The 23314-nt window shown below is 34.6% G+C and overlaps 1 protein-coding gene across 1 annotated transcript in view; it reads right to left on the bottom strand.

Moving 5' to 3' along the window:
* Nucleotides 1-23314, bottom strand: part of LOC123006583 (protein trachealess) — a 63497-nt gene that overhangs the window by 18286 nt on the left and 21897 nt on the right. The gene's annotated exons all lie outside the window — the stretch shown is intronic.

A 23314-nucleotide genomic window follows, 5' to 3' on the forward strand; every position in this document is an offset into this window, starting at 1 on the left:
CAAAAGCAAACCGCCATACATCAAACAGTGATGATAGCAAATGTCATTCTGAGAAAAAAAGTTTAATTTTTTTTCTATCTTTGTTCCTTAAAAAGTCACAGCTTAGCAAAGAGTAACAATAAATCTTGTACAAGTCGTGATAAATTTAAAATGATGGCATTTATAAAGCAATTGCTTTGCTTCAAGTTTAGGTAATTCAATTGAAACACCAAAAGGTATTTTGAGCCATTTTTGTAGTTATTATGTCTTTACTTAATTCTTATTTTTTTTTCAATTAAGTTGTTCTATCTCATAAATTAATTATGTCCGGACTCATGTTTATGCTTATGTCACACTGACGGTATCAAAAAATGAGCCTTGGAACTAAACAATTATTTCAAAAATGTCACCATTTTTAATTTATCGCGACCAAGTTGTACAAAGTTCATTTTTACTCTTTCCTAAGCTGTAACTCTTTAGCCAAAAAAGTTTTTTCCTCGGAATGACATTTTCTATCACTGCTTAACGTATGGCGGTTTACTTTTGGGACACTTGTATAAAAATGGATATTGCTTTCATCTTATTCTTAAAGGTATGCTAACATTTTATTTTATTTTTTAACTTTTATAGATAAATTATTATTACATAATTGGTAAACAACAAATAAGAGTTTGAATGGTAGATATATAGGATAAGTCCGGGAAAATTTACCACTTTTTTTATTTATATAGGTATATTTATTTTAAATAGTCCAATATTTTTTTTTAACCTTTGATGAGAATAAAAAATATTCATTGGAAAAAATTAACACACTATTTTTATTTTACACCCGTAGTTAGAACCCGGGTTAGAACGTCCATCGACCGATCAGACCGAAATCTCTAGTCCAACTATACCAAAACACAGACTGGAACCGACCATGGTCCTAATCACTATAAAGTGCGAATACTTAAAAATGTTGAGGTTATACTCGTAGCTATATCTGATTTAATATGTATTTACTAACAGCATAGTAAAATAACTTAAAAACACTTACCTATACTTTGCCGGTTATCAAAACCTTATCACAGATGAAAAATTTTCACACTCACATAAAACGTTAAATTTTAATGGAATATCGGATAAGGTTTTGAATTAATCTTTTATGCAGAAACATTTGTTTGATGCACATGGCACTGGGCCACCTAAGGGTTGAAATATTCACACTAGACGGACTCTCCCGGTGGTCGAACTTTCCCAGGCTTATCCTAATAATATCAGTTAAGAGATCGTTTGAGTCCTATGCAACAAACAATTTACTTCAAACGATGCGATAAAGAAAAAAGAAAAAGAAAAATTTAGCAAAGCATTGAATAAAAAAATTGAGGGGTTAGTGTTAGTTTTGAATAAAAACTAGCTTTTTTTTATTAACAAAAAATATTTAATATAGAAAGAGAAACAATGTTTATTGCTTTAGTGTGTTATTTGGGTTAACCCTATCGCATTTTTTGTTGTTTTAATGTTAGTTGAGACATCTATAATGCATATAAATTGGAGTAAAATGAAGGAAGCCTGATTATTTTCAATTGGCCTTAAGGGTATTCCAAGCAAGACTTATTTTAGTGGCGACATTGCCTATACCACAATAGATAAATTAAAAGTCATGGAATATATTAAAGCGAGGGTCAAGCCGATAGCTGAGATACAAATTAAGATATTCTAATTACGCGCGTAACAAGAACCCCGACAGACCCCTGTTCTAGTCTTCATTTGCTGCTGGTTCTAGTAGAACGGTCTGTTGATGATCTGATATCCCGTTCCAACATTGCTAATTCAATAAAAGATAGACATCCTTCTTTCCGAAATAATCTAACCAGTATTTTACTGCATCGTCTCAAATAACCGAAATTTTCAGCAACGAACGAAATTAGTTGATGTCAAGTTCGACCTCTGTTATTATTTATCGAGAAAATAGTAAGCTTAAATTGGCCCTAACGAATCCTATTGAATAAACTCTATAGGAACAGTTCGGTTCTAATCGATAATGGGGTTCCGATACACCCTATCGCCACCCTGATCTTCGACCTCTATTACCAGTCGTTTCTTTATTACACTCATATTCGGCCAACTCTCCATTTCTAATATGCAAATTTCACTTGATTTCTTATGTATGACCCCCATTACCTGCTTTATTGCAACAGTTTGTTCAAGTCAATGGATAATTATACAGGGAGGGGCTACTATATATACCACCGACCCTCATTGTGTTTAAAAGCCATACCGGTATATTTATTTGATCTTCATTAACTATAACTCACCTACACAATAATAATTAAATACCGATTTATTAGATTTGAATTGTAATGGTAGAAAAATGTAGGAAAAAGTATACGTGAATAAAATATTTCACCCCATAAAACGTTCAAGTCATGTGTCATGCTTGATATCTTACTTTTGTGAACTTTTGGATAAGATAATTTTATTCCTACTCTGGAAGCAAGTTAAAATATAGTCCAAATTCAGACTAAAGGAATTTAAACAAAGTCAACTATCGAGTTTTCACATGTGGTTGGTGTTGTTTTGCAACTGGGCCAATAAATGGACACGTTTGTGCAAGTTCTTGCGATTGGGGGTTTGGGGTGCAGTAAATCGGTTGAAGTGAAATTAACTGCAAAAACGGGTAATTTGTGAAACGGTTAAATCTTCAGACAATTAGATCGCTGTGGTAATTTCGATAGTAACTAGCACTTTATCAAGCCCCGAGGGCAGTAAGTTGTGCCACACACGGGCTACTAAATCTGCATTACGCCCGAGGGCCAGCATTCATTCTGTTCTAACTGCGAGAGTTGCTCAATTATCTTTCAATTAGTGGTCCTCAGATAACCTTATCTATTCTCAAGCGCGCACTTTATTGCCCCGATTCGAGCCCGAGTTGCATCCCTTTGGATATGTGAATGCATCTCTGACTTCATGTATGAGTGTGTACGTAAGCTCCGTTACTTGGTATGCGAGCTCACATGTTCTTTTATTATTTGTCCTGATTATACGACGATAATTATGGTGATACGTGAGATAAGACGGGTCGCTTCATACCGGAACAATCTAATTTCGGTAGCGCTTTCAAGAATTTCCACCACTAGAAAACGCTAATAATCGCCACTAATTAAATACTGCTTAAATTTTACCACTTTGATACGATGTTGACAGATAAGGAGGGTTGCACTTAATTTCTCTCTCAACCAGATGATTGCTCATGTACTTTCCCCCAGTTTCAGCCAACGTGTGTAAGTAGGTAAATACGGAGCAATCATAAAGTTCATTAGATCGAGGCGACCCCAACCCACAACCCCAACCTATGGGAAATTATAGCTCCAGAATAAAGGGGCACAGAATAAGCACAAATCTGCAATTTCTCTTATTCACGATTCATCGGCAAAAATTTACTAGGGTACCAAATAATACAAATTAAAGTCTCATAAAGGTTTGCTTTGACATGCAAAATACAAACAAATTTCATGACTCATTTACCCACAAAATTGAGGAATGAATTAACTCAGACACTTCTACTCTCACTCTCAAAATAAATAATTTTATTCAAGTTTTATGAGTTTTCAAACGGCGATGTTAGCACTTCAGCGTCATAGTCAATAATAGTTTTATATCTTATCCCTTTAGAACATTAGAAGCGGAATACTCAATTAGATTTAATGTTTATAGTGATTACTATTCGAATTAATATTATTCACACAAGAGTGTCAGAGCCTAGAATTTATTAACTATCAACTTTTAACAATGACTGAGTCAGACATACATATAACTGATAAAGTACAGAGTAGTAATTTATATTTGTGGTCTGCGCATCAATTAAGTATCAAAAAATAAAACATAAAATTTTGAATATTTTAAATGGCATATTAAAAAAACTCGTTCAAGGCAGAGCAGCATTTCGGTTCTGAAAGCCCATAACTGAAATAAAAGTTTTTAAGTTCGACTCAAAAGTGAAAACGATCCACCAGTTTTTTCCTTTCTCAGTGAGCTTCTAAGAAAATGTATAATGCGGTAATAATAAAATTTAAGAAGCAAAATTAAAATTTCATCATCAGCTTTTTCCAAAGAATAATTCAAATTTGAACATTTTGGTAACACTTTTTCTTGTTTTCCCTCATTTCCTCTTTAACTTTACTCAGTTTTCTCCTTTGTACAAAATACATGTCTTATACATAATACTAAAGTATCGAGAAACTGATTTACTGAATGTAAACAGATGTAGACACAATTAACAGATTATATACAGGGTGTTTTTTAAATAGACCAACAAAAAAAAATGCCAAGTAAGATAACATACCAGAAACATAAAAAAATGTTAAAAAAATTGTATCTATAAAAATTTTGAAGTTATGGGAGTTTAAATTTTGCACTTTGACTCTATTTATTTCTGTTGGAAAAATAATTTTACATGTTCTTTTGCCACAGACTGTTAGAAGAGGAAACAAAGAAGCTGTATCCTGAATTGTAACTCTTACTGATAAAGTTTCTGTACCTTCACTGAATAATTATTAGTGCTGTATAATTTGGCCGACCAAACCGGCCATAAAATTTAACCAGGTTAATTAGTTCATCAGCCAATTAGTTAATCCAAAACAACCGGTTAAATCAATTAACTAGTTAATCAGTTAAATTAGTTAAACGGTTAACTAATTAACCCGTTAAATGATTAATCGGTTAAAAAGTTAATTCACATTTTCCCATATATAAAATAGATATTATTAAATTATACATTTTTAACATATTTACATTAATATAACATTTATATATTTATTTTTTTATGATTCAATTATATAATAACTATAATATATTAAATAATTATTTTATATTAAAACACTTAATAAATATTATATTAACGTAAATATATTATCAATATATGATTTAATAATAATTTCTATTTCATATGTATATGGAAAAATATGAATTTACTGTTTAACCGACTAACCATTTAACTGGTTAATCAGTTAACAGTGTAATTAATTTAATCGATTAACTAGTTAATTGATTTAAGCGGTTAATTTGGATTAACTAGTTGGCTGACGAACTAATTAACCTGGTTAAATTTTATGGCCGGTTTGGTCGGCCAAATTGTACAGCACTAATAATTATAAAAAAAACATACCTACACAAGATCATCGGTAACAATAGACATAAAAAAATGTCAAATGTCAACAAATAAATGTCAAATATTTGACAGATACAATTTTTTAAATATTTTTTTTAATGTTCCTGGTATCTTATCTTACTTGTCATTTTTTTTTTTGGTCTATTAGTTCAAAATACCCTGTATATTTTATTGTCTTCTTGGGAGGTTTATTGCAATTCAAATTATTTGTCAAATAGTTAAGATGAGAACTTTTCAATTTGCACAGTAGATAGTCTTCGAGTTTTAACGCAAAAGTTATTTTAATATTAATTTGTTTATTACACAAGCCATTAATTTTTTTGTTTCTTTTTTCTGGCGCCCCTAGGCTACAGTCCAGACCTGTTAGATAATCCAGCCCTCGATCAAAGACAGGCAGCCATAGCCTTAGAAAAAAAATACATGGACAAGCAACAATCTAAGATTTAAAAGAAAATTTCCAATTTTGTAATCAAAAGTAGTCAAATGAAAATTTTTAAGTTAGTAGTAAAAAAAGTCTTATTTTCATAGATTCTTCAACAGAGAGCTAGAAATACTACTTAATTATGGGAAACTTTAAACAACACAAATTGATTTTTGCAAGAATATTTACATTTATATTTTATTAGAATAAACATTTTTTACAAAACAAAATAAGGAATTCGATAAACCCAAAAAAAAACACATTAGTTGCATTAGTTCGGATTATTGAGGTTATACTATATATATTTTTATAGCATTATCTAAAGCAGAATATCGTTTCAAAAGTAATTTGATGATGAAATTAATTTTGCCATATTATTTTCTAAAATACTTTTGTATAACGCCAGTAAGTCACTAGGTTAGTCAGCCGATAGTTTGTGTAATTTGAAAAATGCCAAGTAGTGGTTTTAGTATAATGTAAACATAGAAGTTGTGCGTAAGCCCTCCAATTTTCTCAAGTGGCATCATGCCTTTATTCCCTCTTCTCATTAAGCGATTATAATTACATTTGTCTTTCCAATTATGCGTGACAGTGAAACTGTACCGAGGGGAAGAAAATAATGTGGAGAAAACTCCCTTCAAGTTTCATTTTTAAAAACATAAGTTGATCAATCTCTCATTTTCTTCATCATTACACAATTAGAAGCCACCGACGGCTCCTTCTCTTTAATCGCAATTTAATTAATTAGCTCCATCTGCAAAACTGCTTCATTTCTCTGCCCCATTAATTAACAATCAAGTTTTTGCAGTTGTTCTCATCAATGTGTTAATACTTTGGTGGTAATTCGTTTTGTAAATTACGGACATAAATTAATCGTTTAAGGGTGTACTAAGATCTGTACTAAGAAAACCCTTCGTGTCTAAACCCTTTATTTCAGCGGAAATTGTATAGAACTATTAAGACAGTGATGGCCTCACCCTTTATTAAATCATATCTGATGCGGCAGTGGCCATAAATTAATTGCAAAACTTTAGAATGAATGCACGTAGAAGCATTTCTATGGCGTGTCATTTGCACTAAATTGATGGACTGGCTGATGGACAGTCTATTTCGCGAGGGTGCCTATTTTGTGCAGAAAATGCAATGAGAGCAATGCTCTGTGAAATAACCAATACATACCACAATCGAAATGTACGTCGAAATCTCGTTCAACCCCACTGTAGCAAGGGTGATTGATCGGCCCATCAGAGAACGTGAAACTAATATTATATATATTGACATCCTACCTGATACGACTGATTTTTTCTAATCGATGCCAATTTCAACGGGGATGCTACCCCTTATTCTTGTTCGCAATTCGCATAAGGTAGTAATTTAACAAATCTCTCATAGTTTTATTAGCATTCGAACACTCGAAATCATGCTCTAGGAACGAGAAAGCGATATATTCTTCATCGCGTTCCATACGCCCGAATGAATACGTAATGCAATTCACATTTGTTTTTGTCGCCCCCCATTTCTTTACATCGGGGTCGTGCTTATTCGCATTATCTCACAAAATTGCATTTTAAAAGATGCCCTGCCATATGTTTTTGATAAAAGAATATTGTATTTAATCGTTTCGCTAAAAGTCACTTGCATCCTCCGATGAACCTAGACGGCACATGGGGGTAGAGGGTAATTTTTAATTGTAAAGTATAGTTGTGTTCTTTTATTTTTATCGTCGAATTGCTTCCGTTTGGAAGTCTGGAACAGCAAGTCTGAGCCTTTATCGACGTTGCACAAAATAATTTAGAGCCTAACAAGAAAAATAAAACAATGACAAGGCGAAAAGGTCTGAAAAAAAGGATAGAACGAGCCGGACTGTTGGGTTGATGTACGTGCTACTGCACAAAACTTATCTCCGTCTGAAGACACGACAGGAATATTTATATAGCACCGGAGGGTTCGCGATTAACTACTATCACTACTCCTCCGATGATAATAAAAATGAATTAACAAAAGTCTAGATATTAATGTCGCACTCTTCTAACGAATTTGTTTGCTCGTCTACGCTACCCCAGAGACCCAGTCAGTGTATAACTTGCAAAAATATGACGCAGTGATAATATGTTAGGAGCAATACGGGTCAGATTTATCCCATGTCACCTAAATTCAACCAAAAGTCAATAAAGAAGACCTGCAGATGTAATAAACGAGCTTTGCTAATTTAAAAATTCGGTAAAATATACGCCTCTAGATAAATATTTTAAGAGCGAGGTAATAAACAAGCGAGTTGTCACAAAGTCCCGACGCAATCAAAGATTATAATTCATAATGATTTTTTAATTAAAATCTTGATACAGCAAGTGAAAAATGTTATACAAGATGCAAACTGTATGATACAGCGTGCGCGTGACGAAGAAAACGGAAGAAAGAAAACTGGGACTAAATAGGAAACAGCGAAACGTTCTCGCCCAACTTCATTAACAATACAGTATCCAGTTTGCCACGATAAAAACCTCACAAATGCAATTTGCTAGATATTTAGGACACAGTTTGAGAAAATTCTTTTCTCGAAATGAAATTTCAGCAACAGCTTCAACATTAGCTTAATTCATACTCTTCCATCCAGCAACATAATCAGTTCCAGGTCATCTCCAAAAATATTACACGCTTCAAATTTTTTGCTGCGAGATAAGCCAAAACGAAATAAACATATTTTAAGTACGATAACTCTATTCCCTAAGGTGGTGACAGATAAAATCTCGCCTTCTGCACCCACCCCAAACCAGGCAGGTAGTAAAAAAATACACTCATAGATTTCGTTAGGACACCTCGCACTAGAAATTAATTCCATATCGAGATGTGGCAGTCTCAATAGTGGCTGATTAGGTTTCCTGCTGGCGAGCAGTATTGAATGTCTGGTAGGTCCCTAGCGGCAGTTTCGCGCCTGCAGCTAAAGCGTCCGAAAACCGGGAGTCAACTAAAGGAATGAGTAGCAAAGAGCAAGATGACCATGCGAACTCGAATCACCCTTTTTCTAACTAAATTCACACATAACACCCTCTTCACATTCCTTTCGGGAATCACATGTAATCTGCATCACAAATATAAGATGTCCGTGAGTGATAAATCAATGTCGGCGTTTTTTACCATCAAGGGACGACTATTCTTTACATAATCAATTTGCCTGGTGTAAGACGGAGGCGGTGGTTAATTACAGCGACAACAACTTTTCACGGAAGGACGACTCGTGGAATATTATATTTTGACAGATGCGGCGTTTTTTCAAGAACTTGACAATTACTTATCAGATAATGTTGCTTTGACAGGTATAATGCCGCAAATGAATCACGCGGAGGCATCAGGTAACGCGAGGGTTGGAGTATAGCTTCAGCCTCTTCTTCCGTTCGGTACTGCTGAACCCCGCTTGTCGTCATATATCTCTTACTCCGTTACTTTCTCATTTTAACGACTGATTCTTATCGACTATTTGCCCATTTAAATGAAAACATAACTCCTGTCCCTCAGATCTTCATATATAATAAACCACTTGATATTAAATTGCGCCCATTCCGATTTGCCTCCCGATAAAAACACAACTTTAGCAACTCAATTATGCGCCCAACAACGCCCATAACACCACCACCATGGGTGGACGGCTGCCGCGGTTATTGACGAACCAACACAACACAAAATTATTTATACCTAAATAAATTTAAAATGTTATTTGAGAATAAGTATTTATTTGGCAAAATTCGTGTGTGTTGGTAGTGGGGCGGAAGAAAAGGTGCGAGGAAATGTATTATTGAAATGTGGCATGTAAGCAGGGCAGAGGGAGATAGTAGCAGTCATTTTGCAGAAATTATGTGTGCTTATGTCAAGCAATGCATGTAATCCGGACCCCATCTCAGCTTCACTACACTTATGGGTCCCCGAGATAATTTAAATCTACAAAACACGACGTAACTGCTGTAATCTCGCTAGTTCTCTATGTATCGTACTAAAATGCAAATCATTTAATAAAAGGTGTCGAGCAATTCACCCACATACTTACTTTATGATGCGTGTGCTCCCTTTATAACATTATTACGATGCGATTAGAATTTCATTCGGGTATTTGAGTGGAGTCAATTAGTGTAAGGTTTGGAGGGATTAACGGGGAGAATAAAAGACTTGTCATTTAAGAATTTTTTACACAGCGATTCTGTTTAAATGGAGAAGTTAATAGAGAGAAGGGAACGTATTTGCATATAGAAATAGTCAATCTGTAACAATAAAATGTAACGAGCATGTGACAGGAAATATGTACTGTAAAAATTTATTTAAGAAAATATGACTTTTAAATTATCGCGGAAAATGACTCAAGGGAACGTTAAATCGCGTGCTCCATTACACGAAGCGACTACCTTGGAAATGATGCAAATCAAAATAGGACGCGGCGGCAAATCTTTCTGAATGGATGTTTTGTTTTAAAAGCAATCTTGTAGGGTTAGCGTAGGGATAATTCTGGCTGAAAAAGCGATTAGAATGAAAACAGCAAAGTGTCATAAAGGAGTGAAGATTCCCCTTTTTCGACTCCCGCGACATTCAAGATGCAAAATTAACTTTAAATGAGTGCATTTGTTTGTCTTTTAAGGGTTAAATTTACGTTTCAATTTCACACACAATAACGCTCGGATATAAGAAGTATAAAAGGGTTGCTTTGTTCGCCTCAAATGTATGATTTTTCGTGGCAATTCCAAATTACTGACAGTTTAAAAGAGCAATTTCATTTTAAATATGCATTCGTATTGGACACAAGAGAGATCTCCGCACTTTCCCTTAACCGAAAATTGCTCTCAAGTGCCAAAAATACCTAAACGAATAAAACTGATCCATTTAGTCGAACCCATACTTTATGATGAAAAATTTGCTTATCCCAATGCAAAATCCAACTTATGCAAATCTCGTAATATGGAAATGCACTGCAGTAAAACTAAATCACGATAGATCTACTTTGATCTCGAATTGTCGAAATAAGCAGTGTGTATACGTTATCCTCTTGAGAGATTGCAAACGTATGTCATAAAACTTGAGGATCGGTTCTTATAGCGGCCTATTTACCTGCGAACACTGCGCGAATGCTGAATCATACCGCAATCCCAAAAATAAAACGTCACCTCCTTAAACTTTTCAACACTTCATTCTAAACCCATCACTCACTTTAGTGGCGAGAGTTAAACACGACATTTTTTATTTTTCTAAAATAAATCAAAATTTTTATTAGGTAAGTGAATATTTTGTTTTCTGAGAATTTTATAAAATGAGCAAATAGTTTACTCGTATAAGTCATACTGGAGTATAGATTTTGATTATTCTTGCCTTTACGAATATAGGTACTTGCGACTTTCTCAAAAATTGTTCGTCGCAGAACAACGAGCTTTTTTATAAGACAGGAAATTTAGTTTACATTTCAATAATACTAAACACAAAAAAATTATCAAATTATAACTAAGTTATAACTTATAAGCTACCGGTATCAAAAATCGACCAAAATTTTTACAAAAATTTAAAACTTTCAACTTAAACTAAATGCCTTTTAGAGGTTAACAGACACAGAAAATCTCATTAAGTGTTTTAGAAATGTGAAAATAAATTTTTGAAAACTTTTTAAGTACATAAATCGAGAAAATTGAAAATTTCAAAAACCCAATGCCTTTCCAGAGGTCAAAAAGAAATAGAAAACTGCACATATTTTATCTAGCAAAATTAAAATTATATAAACTGAATCCCTAGTTCTAAGTCACTTTAATTACCTCGACATAGTATATGGACCTTGCCTAGACAAAGTAACACAAGAACGTATTCAAAGAGTACAAAAATCTTGTCTACGCTATATTTATGGTATCAGAAAGCATCTCACATAAACTTAAAGATGCAAATTGGATGACTATGTGTTTGAGACGTAAGTTTCACTTGCTTGCTTCTGTCACTTTTTAATACTTAACCAATGTCCCCCCTATTTATATCGTAAAATTAGGTATCATACACATACCCAAAATTTAAACTTAAGACACAAGGGTCTGATATCATTACCTTCATATAGAGCATCAATATTTCGCCGGGGTTTCGTCTATAACATCTACTTTTTCTACAATAAGTTCCTCTGACGTTAAAAAATTCTAAAATCAGCAGTTTCAAACACAAATACAAAATGTTTCTCCTGAAGTAATTTTTCTGTTTTAGTCTCCTCTCTGTCTTTTTTCTTTGCTTTTTGTTACTTTTTTATTTAATTTTATTGCTTTTTGATTTATCTCCTTCTTTTATTATAATTATTTTATTTTTCATTATTGTTCACTTATTAGCTGGGCCAAAACCTTGATCAGCTTTGCTACCTTTTGGTCCAATTTATGGTAAAATGATTTGTAACATTAAAAGTTTTCATTGTAATATTGTAATATTTTATCATTGTACACATTATTGTCACAAATAAATTATTATTATTATTCTAAAACGTTGTAGAAATGCGATATCTCTGGCAATGGCTGCGCCACTGACTCACTTTTCCGCATCTTCCATCTTCGCCGATTTATCACTTCCAAAAGTGCATGACTCAATTAGAAATAATAATAATAAATTAATAAAAGACAAAACACATCCAAGTTATTATTTAAAACAAGTGATATAAATATTCGTTTATTTAATCAATCGATGTATTACATTTAATAATTATGAAAGAAATTTTCTTCAGCTAATTAGGTAACATGTTTGGTGGGTGATGTGATTGAACAATTTTGTGATGGATGTTTCCCAAGCTTTGAACTACGCTGTCTGCGCCACCTAGACGTGGCCGCTCGAAGCGATTAGTTTAGTATGTCTCCGGTTGGGGGAGCGCTTGTGATTCCTGCAGAGCTTTGAAAATCCTACAAGCCATGATGTTGTTGCTATTTTTTATTTCTATTATTGCCCATTTTCTGTACTTTTGATCATTTCTTTTAATTAAAATTGCGTGAATTTAGACCGATTTTCCGTAGCAGGAGTATTGGGGGAACATATTGCTAATTGTGCGGGCTTCATTGCCCAATTTAATGAGAGCGTATGAAGTATGACAAAATGGGGGTTAAACGCGCTGTTAACTAATGGTGAGTGACAGCTGAAAGGGGGTGTTAAATGCAAATTAGTTCCGACTAAATGTTTTCATATGCATCGATTTAAGATACAGTGTCAACGATGTGATCAATTCGACAGTGAGAGAAAATGAATGGTATTGAGTTGATTTTTTTGTATCTTTTGCAAATGTATGCATAATCTGACGGTCGTTTCAGTGGTTATGTATATGATTAACTTGTCGGGACCAGATCATCGAGTCTTGACAAGATATCGCGGCAATGTTTGTAACAGCTTCCCGTCTTTGCATACCCTTGTTTCTGTCGATATTTGAAGATGGTATCTAGTTAACATGCAAATTGCAATATGTATAAGCCAAGGCGGCGCGATTTTCACAAGGTACGTAATAGAAAATGATATAGAGATGTTGTTCTCCCTACTTTACTGAGATTTGGTTTGGTAAATTAGCAGCAGAAGCCCCTCATTTTTTTGGCACAAATATCGATTAAATCTACATTTTAAGAAAACAAGTCAGAATTTTGTGAGAGAAATAATGAGGGTATCCTTATTATACGGCGTTATTACGAGCAGCTTTCCGTTTGCAAATCTCGGGAAAAGTTGATGTGTTGTTATTAATATGTATGGAGGTGTCGATATGATAATGACGAAGTGCGTAAGTTTGGTGGAAGAAGGGCTGATTTTGGTCTGTGTTCAGGTCCTGCAGCATGCATATCTTATTAGGTTCACATTTTCCGAGGTGTGCAAAGAATGCGAATGAATAAGAATAGGGTGGCGCAATTAGAGCGCGCTTGTAGAATTCTTTCTTGCATTGCATCTGAAGTGATGGACGAATTCCAGTTCGCACTCGGAGTGACAAACTGCTTTTCAGGAACGCATTTATTGCAGGGTATGTTTCATAAAGAAGAGGACGGAACGAGAGGTCTACCGCATAAATCATGGCATCTTGTAGGCAAAATCAACAACGAGGACAGATAACTTGACAAATCAGTAGGCGGCCGCTATCTAAGCCAACACATGCTTCAACCGCCAGAATTCGGCCGCAGAAGGACACTGAATTTTTCATTCATATCTCCAAATGACAAAGATTTCGATGCATTTCCATATAAATTACATCATATTTCTGAAAAGAAGGGCGGCTGCTAGGGGTTTTGGAAGACGCGTCTTCGGAGGCTGTTAGTCATTCTAACAATGATTTATGAAGGCTAACATATTGCTGGGCGTTTGCTCGGCCACCGGGTGTCGGCCCTCCCGTCCCTATATTGCGGGAAGTGGGCCAAGGGCCGATCGCCGATGCCCTTCCGGATTACTGTCAACCACTTGCCACCGTACTTCTTTTCTTTTATTCCATCCGATCTGACCTCCTCTGCCATATAATCAACCTAAGACCGTCACTTTACCGTCCTCCGCTCGCTGTCAACCAATTACAAACTTCGACCGTATAATTTGAGGCTATAAACCAAAACATAATGTAAGTTACCCAAAAAAATCGGTGAAATCAATTTGTGCAAATGAGACGAAACGTCCATTGTTTTTCCTTTTTTTACCAATGCCACCACGAACCGATGGGAACCCTCTCAACTCACTCTAATTACTACAACTTCTTCCACAAAAAGTATGCAATGACTAAACCATTATCTTAATCAACCGATTAGAACGACTAATCACAACCAACAACCGCAAACAACAAAAAATATATCTAATAATACATAAAATTACACCAACTTTTTTATACCTATATACCCACAGTGAACACCTAAACTTTTCGCAAAGCCACAGCTTCAGAACGATAAAATTAACAAATTAAGTACAATTTTAATTTTGGTAATTTTGGTAATCTTAAGAAAATAGCCAAAAATGTCAAAAAGGCCAGGCAGACAATTTTCCATAAACTAGAACTTTAAAAAAAGTATAAAAACACCTTTTTACCATTATTTATTACTATGGTGTACAAAAACACCTTGTTACCGTAGATAGGGGGACTATGGTAATCTAAGATAATCTAAGCACTAAAAAATTAAAATTTTGTTAAACAAGAATAAAATGAACTGTTGTGATGTTATTTTTGCAATTTTTCAAATAATTAATTAAATTTTGCCAAATTCTCAAAGTACCTACCTACCTATAGGTACAAACTATTGGTTTTGTCATGCATGAAGATCGATTTTCTTATTTATTAAGCAATAATTATATTTATTAGTTAGTTATCTCATAGTTCAGTGGAGAAGTTTTATAAATATTTAGACAGAGTAATTTTATAAAAAAATATTTTTGCTGTTCTAATAAGGAAACATTTTTTTCATAAACTACACATTTTAGGAGTGTCCAGTAAGTTAAAATTTTGTTATTTCTAATTCTCTTTACTGACGTAATTTTTATACCGTAAGCTTGTTAGACCTTTTTGTCACGCCCGATATGAGTTCGAAATATGTAAAAATTCCAATTAATATGTTTAAAACGCTAATTCTCTAATTCTCTAGCTAAAGCTAAAAATTTAGGGTAAATTTATGAAAAATGTAGGGGCGTAAAAGGGTGAAAAGGTTTGTGGCTAGTAGAGCGACAGTTGGAAGACGGTGCGCGTTCATATATGTATCATTGCAATTTCACGAGTATTCATAAATAGCTTTGATGGTGCAATAAATCGGGAATCGTGTCGGGCCGAATCCCTGGGTGGTCGTAGCGTGCATCTCGAAGGAGTCGAGTGCGGGGTGCTGCAACCTGCAACCTTCCCGAGCTGCAAACTGCGAGTACCTGAGGGAGCGTAATCGAATAAGGATCCGGGGAACTAATAACGTTTTAAGACCGGTCGATACGTCATTACCAAATGATGACCGCGACTGCTATTAAGGTAAGTTTTTACGAGGGAAATTCGCCGACATTAGCTAGTCGGAAGCAACTGTTTACCATTCTCGAGTTTGGGGAAGTTGTGCAAGTTGTAATGCCCCGTTAAGCAGTTAGCGCCGCTTTGGGCGACATAATAAGATCCCGAGGTGCAAACAAGACGTGGCGTCTTAGACTTAGATTCCGGATTAGCGGTTTAACCCGTTGGGAAAGAAGAAATAGGCGGAGGAACATCCGACATCATGACTCTCAGCTCCCCTTGCACTGCGGATTATAAGCTCGAGAAATAACTCGGGAAGTTAACAAGAGTTTGCACTCAGCAATCTCTTAGCGGCCACAAGGCGACACTGAAGACGTTAAAAACGGCCGAGATTGGCACTCTCCGAGACTCATTCTTAATATATGACCACAGCTACCAAATCACTACCGAATCAGACATTTAAATGCACTAACCGTCACAATGAGAAAGTCTAAATTAAATTAAACTAATTGTTACGGCTCCAATTGATTTGGCAATAAATGCACATACCGTATCAAGTACATTAGCCATGAATTTTGCAATAATTGACAAATATCAAAAAAACATACCTTCAGGTGAAATTGCTCAAAATTTACTAATTTTTACTTATATGTAACACTGAAATATAGAACTTTTTTCGGATTGTGTCCCAAATAAAATCAAATATTTAAAAGTGTGTAATTGAATTCTAAGTATAGAATGAAACAGTGATGCTTTTTGTGTAGCTTTTATCCCTAAACATCCATGAAATGAACTGCTTTATTACCGTGAGGTGTTTCTCGATTGTAATTTTTGTGTTCATGAATATTGTGCCTCTACTATTTTTTGTATTTACCTTGATCCAAAATCGAAGTTTTCGATTACTCAGACATTGACTCAGCTGAAACGGTGCTTTTTATGTTACATTGTGCGTCTCATCGGTTGGGAGATAAAACGGGTTTATTTTAAGGCGGCATCAAAACATAAATGTTACATTTATTTCCGATAATTAGCTCCTGAGAGAAGCCTAATTACATGCTAAACGACTGAATTATTCACATTAACGTTAGCAAACATAACTCTAAATAGAGAATTGTTACTATACGAATATTTTGTTAGCTTTCTTACTATTCCTAAACGAAAATTTATTGATAGTCTTTGCGCGTGTTACATATTTTTTTAATTACCAAGATAGTCCACCAATTTTTTAATTTTAGGAGTTTGTTATTGAGTATGAACCATCCCAATACACTATTTAAATTGGACTTCTCCGTACGTTAACCCTGAACTACTCGTTGCAATCCACGACTGAATTAAGAAAATTACTGTAGACAACATCGCTGTATTCTTGATTAAGTTTTTTATTTCGTGTCGAAAATATATTTAATGATGTGTGAAATTAATTTCGATTTTTTTTCATTACGATTTTGAAATTGCCCCATTATCAAGATTTTGCCTGTTTGAACTGCCACTGGATGAACATAAGGAGAAGATAATTGAATTAAATTAATTTTAATAATACTTCCCTGGTTAAGAAAGTGATTGATATAATAAACGGTACAATTTTACGGGTCCAGCTTTCACTTAAATTTTTGCGTTAAAATTAAATTTGTTAAGGACCGACATGAATTTCCAATTTTTTCATTTGGAATTGTTTTACAAACAACAAAAATATCCGTTATCATGAGCTGAATGATTGATCTGCGGTCAGTTTTCCTCGTCCTGATCCTCTCGTGGTTAGCTATAAAAGTTTTGTATTCTTGTTTTATTTATGATTCTCCTTCTAACAATGAAAATACTCTCTTGAAGTAACCAAATCAGGCATTTCGTAAGTTAGTAGCACTGACATGATCATGATTAAGTGTTAACATTATGACATTTATTTTTCCCGTAAAAACGTGAAAATACATTATAATTAATGGAGTTGTAGTTGATGAAACTATTATTTAAATTTTCATCAGTGCAATATTAAGCTTCAAGATTCTCTCTGGTCATCAAGAGGAGGTGCGTAACATAAAAAATGTGTAATTACATACTCGTGTCGAACACTCACGAATGTTGCTTGGAGCGTTTTCGTATAAATATAAAAATTGAAGTCCATTAACTCGTTAAAAATAGATTTGTTGTATTGACAAATAAAATTTTTCCGAGGCTAATTTATTTCGTTAAGATTGATTCCCTCCATTTAGCAAGGGCTAATTTCCAGGCACTCTTGATCCCCGTTCATAATTAATAATTGGTGTTTTTTTAATTTTGATTTTATTTCGAAGTGATGGTTATTGAAAATGATCGATAACCAAAGATTTTAGTAGAGTATAATTAACGATATTAACATTTATTAAGGTTCCACTGCTTGAACCGACTATGAAGTTTGAAAGAAGCTAATGAATCATCTTTAATATACGTAGAGGCAACACGGGATTATTTATGACCCGTTGGCATTCGAGCGACTATCACAGGACGACGGACCTGGAGGCTGTTTGCTAACCTCAGTCTCACCCACCGCCACCGCGGATAAATCCTGATAGCTTAAACACCCCCGACGCTCGAAGTGCTATGAATTAAGGACTCCTTTCTATAGTAAACATAAACACTTGAACGAGATTTATCCGATTTTGCGTTCCTGTTGACGTTTCATTCGCTCCTTGGATAATTAAAAGAGTAATGAATTAAGCTTGAAGAAACATTAATTCCCCAGACAGAAAACACATTCTACTCTTTACACTTATAACACATTTCAAGATAAGCTCAGACACCAGGAGCTCGCGGTTCATAAAAGCAAAAGAACCAGTCTACCATTCAAAAATATTATTATACACGCAGTTAAAAACTTTCAATTTAAGCACATAAAAATTTGTGTTAAAATATACAGTATGTCCTCGGAAAAGAAAATTTATCTTTGATTTTACGCAAAAACTGCGAAGGAAAAAAGTTTTTGCTTTACTTGAAACCAGCAAATCTGTAATTAAAACTTCATTATTCTATCTCAGTAGAAAGAAAAGTTAATTTTTCTCTTGATTTTGGACTTATAATTATTTTTCTCTGCTTTTTAAGTCCTATCACATTGGCGGTTTTATTWTTTMMACAATGATGTCACTTTGACAAATGAGTTTACGCAAGTTAAATATCACATTTAACAAACATAATTGTGAAAAACATAATTTTAATAAACAGCAACTCAAAGAACCAAAGTCATTTTTAACAAAACCGCCAATGTGATAAGACTTAAAAAGCACAGAAAAACTCCAAAATCAAGAGAAAAATAAACTTTTCTTTCTACTGAGTTGGAATAATGAAGTTTTAATTACAGATTTGTTGGTTTCAAGTAAAGCAAAAACTTTTTTTCCTTTGCAGTTTTGGGGTAAAATCAAAGATTAAAAAAAATTCCTTTTGTAAACTCAATCCGGGGACATACTGTATACAAAAAACAGAGGCACTTGCTAAAAGCATGATAACTGTGGTAAAACCACCATTCCAGCAGGTAGGAAGACTTAAGTTCTAGTTATAACTTAGTAATTTTTATCACTTATAATTTAATCACTTATAATATTACAAATAATAATAATAACCGTAAGAAATAACCAAGTAATGTAAAAGATTACTTTACGGGTTTATGTACTTATACGTAAACAAAAAAAAAAAAACTTAGAATAAATTATAAGAAATACAAAGTAAGTAAGATAAACAAAAAATAAGTGCGTAAGCGGAGGACCTCAGTATATATTTTTTTAAATAGCTCCCCTGACTTTAAATTTCACCGCACGCCACTGTGAGACACAAAAATGTTTAAAGTTTTTAAATTACTAGCAAGGGGGAGGTTGGGGCAACCATGAATTGTGCAGAAACATGCGAAAATAATGGTAGACAATTAATTAGAAGATTATCACGCAATGTGTTGATTATGTGTCTGTTTTGCTCCAGTCTCCTCTGCGTCAATCATAAATAATTTCATAATTAATCATACAAAAAAACCGTACCTTGCTCGACATAATTGATATGAATTTATTGTAAAATTAACTTTGATTGCAGTAATTGATCTCAGAGTTAACACAATAATAACACTGTAAATGTTTCAAGATCCGTTGGCATCTAAGAGGTGACAGCTTATGTCAGAAGAAAGAATAAGCCTTTTCCAATAATTACAGTGCGCAAGTAATTTAAAATCAATTTGCGATAAATATGTTTTGCAAAAACTGAATTTAAATTAAAACCGACTGACTGACCTGACTTAATCTGATGAGAAGTGTGCAAAAAGAGTGATGTAGATGTCGCATAAAAATAAATTACCTGAATTTTGACAACCGGCAAGTGAATAAAGAACTACATATGAGGAGAGTTAAAAACCTTCCGCGGCGATGCGGTGTGCAAAGATAACAGATAACTTTGATTAGTGGAATAGCGTTTATTCAGCTGGTGATGCGATATGTTTAAGAATGCCGTAATAAGGAAGAAGTTTGTTAAGATACAGCGGCGGCTCGTAATGTCTGTATGTTTAAAGTCGTACCACCGTTTCCAGTACTGAACAACGACGGGGTCACGTTGCGGTGCTCATGTCTCATGTGACGAAATCATCGCCGTGGGAACCAGAGGTTGGTTCATAGAAGCCGCTCGTTGATGATGATGCTGATGGTGGGCCTCTATCATGGTCCGCAAACGAATGAGAAAACTAACTCCTCAGAGATTAAACATCATAAATTATTTTAATTAGCATTTTCCTCGCTTAGGTGACGCGTTTCCCACATCTACGGAACTGCTCGGATTTGGCAGATCAAATATACGTTTTATATATTAAAACGTCAATAAAAAATAGGGTCAACAAAGAACAACAAGAAAAAAATTAAATAAAAACCAGAAGACGCAACAGTGGCAGCTCTTTAAATTTGTTGTAGAATTAGAGAAAATAAAAAATGACCAAATCGAAATACTAATTTTTTGTTGCTGTTCCAAAAAATTCCGAAGAAATCATATATTTCTTAGCAGGTAAACAAAATAATGAAACACTGTTAAAAAAGTATAAATGCAGGATTGCATAGAGAGTCCTCATTGAGGGTTCTGGTGGAGAGCGGCTCCTGTTCATTGCTAGGCCTTATCGTGCCGTAATGGCAACATTAAAGAGTGTCGTAAAAGTGGCTAGCCGACGTTTGGGATATCCACATGGAGCTCTACGTCCGATGAGTCCCCGAATTATTTATAAGTCTAAAAGTCCGCTCCCTTTAATGACACCATTGTGATTATTTCCAATCGATTAAAAGAAAAATGTAAGTAAAGTTCGTATACCCTATAGAGTATATATCAAAGAAATGAAATACAGCATGGGTTGCGAGTTGCGAGTGCGGTCGGTTGAGTGGTTTGTGGCTAGCGGTCAGCGGTCAGTCTCTGAGGGGTCAAAGTAAGAGTCCTATCATTCTGCAAGGGCCCATCTGGCCGCGCCATCAACGTGTAAATGCCCTATTACAGGGGCAATAAGCCCCAAACTTATAGCATCATTTCAATTTCCAATTGTGATGGTGATCGTTCGCTTGGTATTCACTGTATTTTATATTGCTAAAAATTGCACTCTTTTATATCGACTTTTCACCAACAACTCACTCGCCCACTCATTTATGAATTTATTCATACAAATTGTACGATCATGCACATCCATTACAAAACCGATAATTAACTACCCAGATATTACTACGCGTCGAGGATTATGTTATTAGAATAGTAAATTAGGTATGCTAGAACTTCTACCGGTACTACTACTACTACTATACCACAAGGTCGTACCACTTTGATGGAAACTCATACAGTGTAGCAAAAGTTTAAGTGTTCAAACTGGTAACTTAGACATTGTAGACAGTTACAAAGTTCAAATAAAAATTCATTTTCCGATATTTTTAAAGGCAATTTTGACATTATTTGAACTACAAAAATTTCTATATTTATTATTTAAATGTGCTATTTGGAGACTACATTGGTGTAAATCTCGTGTCGTAACGAGGCGTGATAAAGTCTGAGCTTATTGTCTTAATGTTAGCGACAGATTGGACACGACCCTAATATAAATTGCTAGTGCAATACTTGTAGCAACAGCAGCGATTGTGACGACGGCAATATATACAGTGGTAACTAACACCACGTATCATCTAAATGCTTCTAGTCCACTAATACCACCATGAACAGTGAATCACACATCTGCCTTGTGGCAGTAAAAATGTCAAAACTCGTTAGCAGGAAGATGCGTGTAGAGGTAGGTCGGAGATTTGTTGTAATTTTGACGTCGCTATATAAGGCGAAACGGAAGCGTTTAATATTTTATTAATGGGAGATTTATTATTTCCCCCGTAGGTGCACTAAGATAAAAATTGTTAATCGTGTTGCTAATGGAGTTATAATAGTGTTTAATTGTGTCAATTTAGTGAGCTAATGCGATGATAATGGTTGACTTGAGCCGAATGGTGTACAATAAAACTACATTAGAACGGGGGGGCCAAGTGCCTCGCCATAAAGCATAATTCACGTTTCATTGAATGTTTCTTTTATGTTTTTGGGGTTTTCTAGTGCTAGCAGTGCATAACTTATTTAAAACTTTCTTAGGCTTTTAGGCCAATGGTGGAAATTGTGTATGCTGTAATATATCTCCCTCATCTCCATAGTGTTTAAGTTATTTTCTAAATTTGATGCAAACTAGTCGGAAGTGGAAGCGTGTCCGAGGGTAAAGTTCCAAGATTATTAGAGTTGAGTCGAAGAATTCGAAATTCGGTGTATATGTATGTAAAACAGTAAATCGTAAATCGCGTTTAATAAAGCAAGTGAGCGTTGCACGTGCTGTATGTGGCATATTTATGTATAGATGGACGGCCGCAGGACGGCATGCGAGGGCCGGACAGACATTATTGAAAAATCGATTACAGCTTTGGGACACTTATATGGTGAAATAAAAGGGGCACAGACCGCTGTCCAGCTAAACGACGGTCATTATGTAAACAAGAAGACGACCGAGAGGGCAGCCGACCAAAGGTCGCTCGAGGTGAACTTATTGAATCAAGTCGCCATTGGACCTGGCCCCTTTCTGCCTCCAGCACGATGCCATTCCGAGGAGCATTACGATATCAAATTTTCATCCCATATTGATAAAACATACATATTTAGAAATGACCGGAAAAATGCAAAGGCACTATTCTAAACCAAAATCGACCAGACTTGATAGGACCGAAACCCCGCCCGGAATAAGCCTTAAAATGTCTGTAAAATAAGCTTTAGTTGACTAAAACTCAGTAATGATTGAAACGATTAAACTTTATTTGAATGTTATATCACTGGTTTAATTTTTTAACCTGTGAATTGATTTAAAATAAAAAACAACACCTAATAGATTGAAATTTATAATTTATATACGAGTATTGTAATGATTAATGCTAATAGGGGGTTATAGTTCCCACATTTAGCCTATGCTTTACCTTGCAAATAAATAAGAATTTTTTGACCACGTGTAATTTGTAGAATAATAAAAAATTTCTTTTATGTTGGTTGCTCTCATTTCGTACCGGAATGAAATTGAAGTGTCTTAAGTAATTACACTACAATTATCGTCGTGGCGTTTGTCGATCATAAAACATAAATGGGATTAATGAAAAAGGGGTGCCTTTTATATGATGAAGAAGCATAAGATTGCGTAAATATTGAGAAATAGATTAGTTACCCTGATAGCAGGTTAATAGAATGGGTGCAAATTAAAGCAAATGGTTTTAAGTGCATTCTTTGCACGCAATCCGATTTGTGAATGCAAGTAATATTGTAAAACGGTAATTTCCGCGAGGTTAAATTTGATAATAAAAAAGGCAAGCGCCCCTTG

Source organism: Tribolium madens, unplaced genomic scaffold (assembly GCF_015345945.1).
Source record: "Tribolium madens isolate multiple individuals breed KSU strain unplaced genomic scaffold, Tmad_KSU_1.1 Scaffold_2;HRSCAF=44;Tcas5.2_LGX, whole genome shotgun sequence".
In the NCBI taxonomy this organism is placed as follows: Eukaryota; Metazoa; Arthropoda; class Insecta; order Coleoptera; family Tenebrionidae; genus Tribolium; species Tribolium madens.